We start from the raw sequence: 8,628 nt of genomic DNA on the forward strand, positions 1-8,628 counted from the left end.
TTTCACGTATCGATAGGTATAGGAGGCATTGGCCGTATTTTCTTATCAGTTTAAGACTTGTGAAGTTTCACTGCTTGTGAAGCAGTGACATTTCACAGACTGCCCTCCGAGTGCGGAAGCTTGTCGATGCCTCAAGTAACAGTTAAAAGGCACTGTCTGTCAAGGTGACAAATGTTAGGCGTTCAGCAAGATACACACTTTATCACTTTTTGGCCAGCCAGTCCCGCCTCCCCTCCTCCGGTTGTGAAGCAAGTAACCGAGTGGAAAGGAGAGAAACGGGAAGGGGGCGCTCCTGCGATCAGAACTATTTACCAAAATGAGGTTGCTGGCTGTCTTGTGCTTCTAATCTCACCCAAGAGAAGAAAGCAAGAGTCCACTAGGGCAAGGACCTGAGGGACCACCAGCACCGTGACTGCAAGGACTTCCAGTATGACCACAAGCCAAGGCCTTCCTAGGTAAGGAGGAGACATAGACATTCGACCAGCTGAAGCCAGAGGTGAGCAAGGAGAGGCTTGGACGCATGGTGGATAAGATTGACGCTGACAATGACAGCCTGGTGACATTGCCGGAGCTGCTGTCGCGGATGAAGCTTGTGCATTGTCGCTGGGTGGACAAGGATGTGGCCAAGCAGTTGGAGCTCTACGACATGGACAAAGATGGTCTTGTGTACAGCGACCAGCTTTACCGCCATCTCATAGGTGAAGAATTTAATGACCTGCCGGACAAGGAGACATACAGCAACATGATGAAAAGAGATGAGCTCAGCTTCAAACAGGCTGACAAGGGTGGCGACATGATCGCCACAAGCAATGAGTTCACGGCGTTCCTGCATCCCGAGGAGTTTGACTACAAGAAGGACCTGGTTGTGAAGGAAACCCTGGAAGACATTGATAAAAACGGAGGTGGATTTGTGGACTTGAATGAATACATAGGTGACATGTATTCAACTGAGAGCCACAAGCCTGAACCAGACGGGTGAGAAGTGAGCGTCAGCAGTTCTCGGACTTCCGTGATCTAAACAAGGATGAAAAGATGGACCACTCTGAAATCAGCCACTGAATTATGCCCCCTGACTATGATCACCCAGATGTGGAACTAAAGCATCGTATTTATCAGTCCGACAAAGATAAAGATGACAAACTCACCAAAGAGGAAATCCTTGATTAATTGGAACATGCTTGTTGGGAGCCAGGCTTCCAACTAGAGGGAGGACCTGACGCACAGACAGAATGAATTCTGATCATTACTAACCATCCACAACAATCAATCGTGCTATCCCCACTGCGCGAGGTCAAGCAGTCAACATTGCTAATTACTGCCCCACAACTGTTACTAATCCAAAGGAAATAAAGAGGGGGAGGGGCAGGTCGGGTGTGGGATCTGTTTTTTATTTTATTTTAGAGGGAAGAAATGTTGTACAAGTTAAAATGGTGGGGTGGGGGATGGATGGCTTGTTCATGGTGGACAGGAGGAAGTAGGAGAGATGGCCCAAAGCGTAAGAGGTATGTCGATAAGTTGGTCCTTCCACTAGATGTAGTATCGAACCACAAGCGAATCCTGAAAGTAAGTGTGCCTGATTTCATGTATGAATAATTATAGGAGAAATAAGAGAGGCACAAAGGTATTTTGTGCTGGCGCACATTATGGCAGTATGGCTGAAGTGTTTGCAGGCCTCAACAGTGGTTTGTGGATGGCATGGGAAGCTTTGACAGAACTTAGGGGAGCCTCTTATATTGTTTGCAATATTGGGATCTAGAAGAGGACTCTTCCTTGCTTGACATCCTAGATATGACTGGGGGAATTGATGGCCCCTGTCTACCAAGCATACATGAGGGGTGGATAATGGAATTGCTGACGCTTTGTCTCGGTTTAAGTCAGCAGAGTTCAGGGTGCGGTGGGCGCTAGTGGACAAAGTGATGTCTGAGTTTCCCTATTGCCACAGACTTCATCGATGCATCCTGGACACTCAAGTCCAAATGTATGTACGAAAATTCCTTGCAGGTGTATCATTCATCTTTCAGTTCTGATGACACAACAGAGTGGTTTACACCAGAGGGTGTGCTGTTTTTTTCTCGCTAAACAGAGGGATGGGGGAAATCATTGCCACTAGTTCAGAGGCAGTTGTCTGCAATTGCCTTTATTGCAGGATTAAATGGGGCTAGGGATCATACCAAGATATTTACAGTGTGGAAAGCCATGAGAGGATGGGAGAGCATGGTCCCAGCTGTGGAAGACGGCACGTGGCCTATCAATATGGAGAGGTTAGTGAAAATATTGAGGGTTTTGCAGCAGGTTTGCCTGTCCTAGTACGAAGTCAAGATTCAACCTTGCTTCATCGCTGGTCTTTTCTGGCGCCTTTCGCATTTTGCAATTGGTAGCTAACAAATGGACAAGAAGGGGGTTTAGAGTTGTCAGACCTGCTCCTGGAAGAAGGTACTCTACAACTGAGGGGCAGGAGGTCAAATGCGCAGACCAGCTAGGGAAGGGCACCTGTATGACACTACACGCTGCCCGAACACCTCTTATTGCCCAGCGGCTTTGGTTAGGGATTTCCTGCTGGGACGACAAAGTGGGGGATCAACCAGGCTGTTAGTGCACATTGATGAGACACCTATGACTCGATATCAGTTCACTCAGGTGTGTAGGCGCTCTTTGGCCCTCCTTGGCTTGGACTCGCCCAGTTTAGTTCTCATTCACACCGCATCAGTGCAGCCACCACAGCAGCAGCGATGGGTCTTCCAGCAGATTAAAAGAGTGGGTCGAATGTGTTCAGTATGTTTTGAGCATTACTTGAGACCAAATGTGGTCTAGATTGAAGAATGGAGACGAAGGGTCCGCCAGCTATGGTTATAACAGCAATTCTCTCTCTTTTCACTGTTGATGATTGCAGGCCAGTTTACATATGTTGGTGCGGGCATTTCATTATTCGCAGAGCTGCACAACAATTTTGTGGTTCCAGCCTTGAGAAAGGCCAAGCAGGTTTCAGGGTTTCAAGTAGTACATGAATCTATTTCTTGAGCATTGCAGCAAAGCTGGGTGTGGGGGCTGTTATGGGAGGTGTGACTGGCACGTTGTGCGTGTGCTATGACCGCGCTCCTCAGCAGAGAATTAAAGAAGAGGCAGTAAGAACATAAAATGCCATTTTTAAAGCCAGTAGTAAGCCTGTTTAATTAAATAGCTTTTTTGTAACAGCTGCTTCTGCTGTCTCCAGCCCCCTTGTGCAATATATTGCTTAGTAGCAACCTGAAAAACATGCCCCGGGTATGATTCCTCGGTGGTCCTTCTCCCCAACCACCAGCTGATGGCGCCAGCATGGCGCGCATGTACAATGCATTAACTGACAACTCTGAGGCAGATTTACAATAAGTGGCGCATCCCTGTATATCAGCAGGGATGCGCCACTAATTGTGCGCCTTGCCTCCGCCACCATGGATGCGCTGCATTTACAATGAGGCGCACCATGGGGTAAAAACGGCACAGATGTGTCACTCATCTGTGCCGTAAAAGTGACGCATTGCTGGAGTTGCGTCGCTAGCGCGATGCAGCTCCAGCAGTGCTTAGGGGGGCTTATTCTTACAATGCTGCGTCAATCCTTACGCCTGCTACAAGCAGGCGCAGGGTTTTGACGCAGCATGGGCCCCAAAGTGACTGAGTGAAATCTTGTAGATTTCACTCAGCCACTTTTAGGAGGCGCTCCTGCGCCGGAACCCCCCCCCCTGTGCCAGAACGCCTCCTACTGACGCAGTGCTTTACAACGTGACGCATCTCCCAGATGCGTCACGTTGTAAATATCCCGCACCATGGAGCATGCTGCTGCGGTACAAAAGTGACGCAAGGCGCAAGGGGCTTGTAAATCTGCCCCTCTGTGTTTACGAGTCATGCTGACAATGTTGCTATTGCTGACACGTAATTGTGCGCGAGGCTTCTTGAGTTCTGGATGGTACACACTAGGCAGACCCCAGGCAGATTAATCCTGTCATTTCTAAACTAATAGATATGAACACGAATGTTTCAGGTTTTTCTGTCATGCCTATAGCTGCGAAAAGGGAACGGAGCAGAGCTCTTTAGAAATTTTAGCAGGAATGTAATTTCTCCCCACTGACAACTTGACGGCTAATCAGCCCTTTCGAACCTCGTGATATCTAAAAGACAGCTCTCTCAAGATGTCCTTGGCGGCCGATTTAAAGTATGATCATTCAATTTGAGCTCACTCAGCTGCTCTTCCTGACAGAGAAATACGAGATTTGTCTGGGAGATATTACATCCTGCTCACTCCATTATATTCCTTGGTTCTAATTATATCTTGTGTTTATATTGGCTCTTGTTGCAGAAGTTTTGCTTTGTTCTACCAAAGGAACGCAAAAGTATTCCCATCCCTCTCTTTGGGCTCCCTTCCTCAACCTATGAAGGATGAAAAGTGTGATCAGCCAGGCCAAGATCTGAATTTCAGATGCGCAGGACACAGCAAAAGTCGACTTTGAGGGTTAAACTCACAGGCATCTAATGCACACTATCAATAAGTGACTCATTTTTTAATGGAGTTCCGGTGCCCAAAGTTGTTCTCAGAAACTCTCAGCCAGCACTATTAAATGTCACCTCAGGCATCTTTAGTGCTCTCCCTGACGCCTCTTCCCCCTTTGTCTCAATCTTGAAGGTTGCTCTTTTCTCCCTTTATGATGGTTTTCCTGTCTTTCTCTTCATCCTATTTCCCCTTTTTGTGTGTTTTCCCTCTTTTGGGCTCGGGAAATGTCTTGTCAGGGAAAATAAGTACTGGTCCCCAAAAATGAGTGTAGTTGGCCCCCACTGGCTACAACTGTCTCATATTAAGCACTGCTGTCATTCTGATCATGCTGTGAGAAGGGTGTGCGCTCATCTGGAATAAGCATAAGATTCTTCTAAAGACTTAGGGCCCGATTCACAGAATTAACTTAAGACAAAATCCTAAACTTACTACCATTTTGGTATTCACAGAAGGAACTTACTCATTTTGGTATTCAAGAAGGCACTTACTCATTTCGGTATTCACAGAAGTTAGGAGTCCTAACTTTAGGACTCCTAAATGCCTTCTGTGAATACCGAAAGTCTTAAAGTTAGGATTTTTCTCAATTTAGTAGTAGTAAAGTTAAGTCTCCTAACTTTAGGACTCCTAAATGCCTTCTGTGAATACCGAAAGTCTTAAAATTAAGATTTTTCTCAGTTTAGTAGTAGTAAAGTTCGGACTCCTAACTTTCGGACTGCTAAATGCCTTCTGTGAATACCGAAAGTCTTAATATTAGGATTTTTCTCAACTTAACTACTACTAAACTCAGAAAAATCCTAATTTTAAGACTTTCAGTATTCACAGAAGGCATTTAGGAGTCCTAAAGTTAGGACTCCTAACTTCTGTGAATACCGAAAAGAGTAAGTGTCTTCTGTGAATACTAAAATGAGTAAGTGCCTTCTGTGAATACGAAAATGGTAGTAAATTTAGGATTTTGTCTTAAGTTTGTTCTGTGAATCGGGCCCTTAGTATAGCTTATATTACTTAAAAAGAACTATTGGTTTGCACAATCTAACTTTAAACATAGAATGGTCACGGTCCTGAGTTGTAGACCTGCCCCACAGGTACTCTCCCACCTCCTTGACAAAGTCAATATTCATTTTTCATGAAAGCATAATATCCCTTAAATAAAGTGGCAAACTTCGAGCTGTATTTTCCACCAGCTCCACCTACCAAGGGACCAGTTTCCCAGGATAATATAATGCCATTTTCAGACCATAATATCTTACCTCTAGGACTATATTTATTCTTATTAATGCCAATTTAGAGGCCTGATTTACAGCGCGTTGTGCACAATGGATGATACATTGCGAGACTAAAAAGAAAGACTTTGCAAACAAACATAGATTCTCAAGACTGATTCAGAGTCAGAATTGGCAGAATTGCATGTTCACCAAGCAGGCTTACGACTGTTGAATTTCTTCAAGTGTGGAATTACTGATGTTGCAGGTTTAGTGCTTTAGGCGAGTGTCCGGTCTTCTCTCAGGGAGTAGAAGCTGCCATGCAAAACACAAACTCGTGTTTGTAGATATTAGTAGGGCTGAATGTCTCGAAAATGCCCGCTTGTTAACAAGCTCCTCATCTGCTCATTCTGAACAACATGAGATTCTTTCATGCAGAGGGCCCATGCCAGGAGTCCTTTCCCTGTCATGACATTTCCATCAGATGTTTTAAGTTGCCCACCAAATGAGAGCTCTGCTCTGTTAGGTCGAAGGGAGGCATACAAAGTGGTACTGCGTACAAGATGGACAGCTACAGTTCTGATGAGAAAGCTATGACACTATTAATGGTTTTTGAAGCTGCTAAATTGTATGGGTAGAATGAGGTAGACTGGAGATAGAAGTCTTCGTGTCTGATCTTCAGTAAAGAGACTACCTAAGGGTTTCCCAAATGTAAATCTTTGTAGTATGTCATGTGTGTGTCTTCTGGTTCCCATAACTGTATGTGGTGTGCATGGGAGTGCTTGGATTTCTATGGCGCTCTGTGGTTGTGGAGTACTCCATGAGGGTTACTGGTAGTCCTTCTGCTTTCTGCCTTCTGTGGCCTTGATGACACCATCCCCAACCTTCCTATAAAAACAATTGAAAAGGCCCTTGAGAGGACATGCGTCTCTGTGGATGCTGGTGAGTCTTTGTTCCATTGAACAGTGATAAAATGTGTGAAGCCCCATGTGGTTTGTGACCCTGCAGCATCTTTATTTTATTGAGGGATTCTGAAGAAGGTGCATGAGGGCCTTTGTGACTGGCGTTAGATCTTTCTCTCCCTGAGCGATGCTGAAGCAAATGTGCACTAGCTAGTTTGCCTGGGCAGTCGTTGATGCACTACTGTTCTTGTGCAAAGATGTCTACTGCTGCCCAAGATACTTTCCACCGGGTGTAGACAAAAAGAAAAAGTGTGAGGGTCCATGCACACCAAATCTCTGGTGCACTCAAAAAAATGTAATTCCAACCCTGTTGAACCCCTGTGCAGAATCCCAAGTCCCACAATGTGCCCTTTCATGAATGTGCAACAGAGAGCACCAGAGACCAATACCAGACTCAGATAGGGTAGTGCACAACCACAAAATCACCCAAAAAGTTGCATGTGCCTTCTCTGAACCACAAACTAAGTAATGTATCAAACTTTGGACTAGATATACTATTCACTGGTGGCATTTTGTGACCAGTGCCTTTGCGACCAGTAAGGAATTTGACAAATTTGACAAAGGAATTTGTAAAATTCCAGTTCAGAGTGGGATGTCATTTTACTTACCTAATGAATTGTAATGAGGTAGGTTGTGCAATGCGACTCACTCTGATTGGTGGCCATCACAGGATTTGTGACCTGCTAGGTTCAGAAGGCCAACATGTCAGGGAACCTTTTTTTTAAATAAAAAAAACAGCCCATTTTCCTTCAAGGAGCCTGAATTGCAATGTAACAAAAGAGTTTGTCACCATCATTTGACTCTGCCAATTTCAAAATGTTGTGACACTACTCTGCCCTTGACATGTCCCATGCCATGCATTGTCAAGTCAGTGACACCATCAGGTTGTAGTTGATCATTATTTCTACTATCGCATTGTTCAAGTGACTTTTGAACTTCGTAATCTTTGGTTAAAGTGTAGAGTCCATATTTTCAGGTCCTTGTGTTTCTGAGTTAAATGGAGAACATTGCCATAATTATCAGGACTCAAATATTGTCCTATTTTACAGACAACTTGTCACCAGAGGAGGCACACGCATTCCCTATCCGTAAAGAACAATATCTGCCTATATGCCGGATGGCCAAGGGATATTGTGCTATGGCTAACAGGTACAGAGATGACCCAGCAGCTGGGAGATGGAAGTCTCTGCCTGAAGTTGCACAGCAAACATTGATAAGGGAAACAAAGGCCATACCAGCCCCTTCTAACATCAGGCCTGGTTCCAGACATGCACACTAATCTGCCACTCAAACTCAGACACCAGACAACCAACATGCTGCAACTGGATCAGGCACACAAGCAGGTGCCCCCTCACATCCACGCGCACAAGGGACTGCCACACAGCCACCTGCAAACAAAACAGGTGATGGGAAGGACATGGCTTTTGTAGTTCGGACTGGACTGTTCCCATGGGGCACAGGGTCAGAGCTGATTTGCATATCGCCATTGTCTAACCCAGGGTGGTGTGGAGTGCAAAAAAACGATGGATTTGGGCCCAGATCGTTGGACTGGGATGAGTGTGTGACATTGATCCACATTTGGTCCATCACCTGTTGTGTTTGCACACAGCCACCTGCAGCACGGACACATGCTATAGTGTTCACTAACTGGGACCGTCGGTGCATGATGGACATGAATGTGCCACTGACACAAGTTGAAACGGAATTGTCGGACATGAGCACCCACCTCCAGTACATCCCTGGTGCCCAGGGGCTCCCATATTTAGCAGGCCAGGTTGTGAGCCTTCCCCCTTTGTGACCCTATGGTAATTTCACAAAATATTTAATATTACTGTAGGTTTTTCATGTGTTGGGTACTGTAGTTGTATAGTAGACATTGCTAGAGTAATTTTTAGGTACATTTTTAGATTTTTTATTCTCCAATTGTAGTGTTCGAGGCTAAATT

General features: G+C 45.3%; 1 pseudogene; it reads left to right on the top strand.

Moving 5' to 3' along the window:
* LOC147726378 (reticulocalbin-1 pseudogene) overlaps nt 1-1,204 on the top strand; it is a 71,710-nt pseudogene extending 70,506 nt beyond the window's left edge.
* The last annotated feature ends 7,424 nt before the right edge of the window (nt 1,205-8,628 follow it).

Source organism: Lissotriton vulgaris, chromosome 3_1 (genome assembly GCF_964263255.1).
Source record: "Lissotriton vulgaris chromosome 3_1, aLisVul1.2, whole genome shotgun sequence".
NCBI classification, from domain to species: Eukaryota; Metazoa; Chordata; class Amphibia; order Caudata; family Salamandridae; genus Lissotriton; species Lissotriton vulgaris.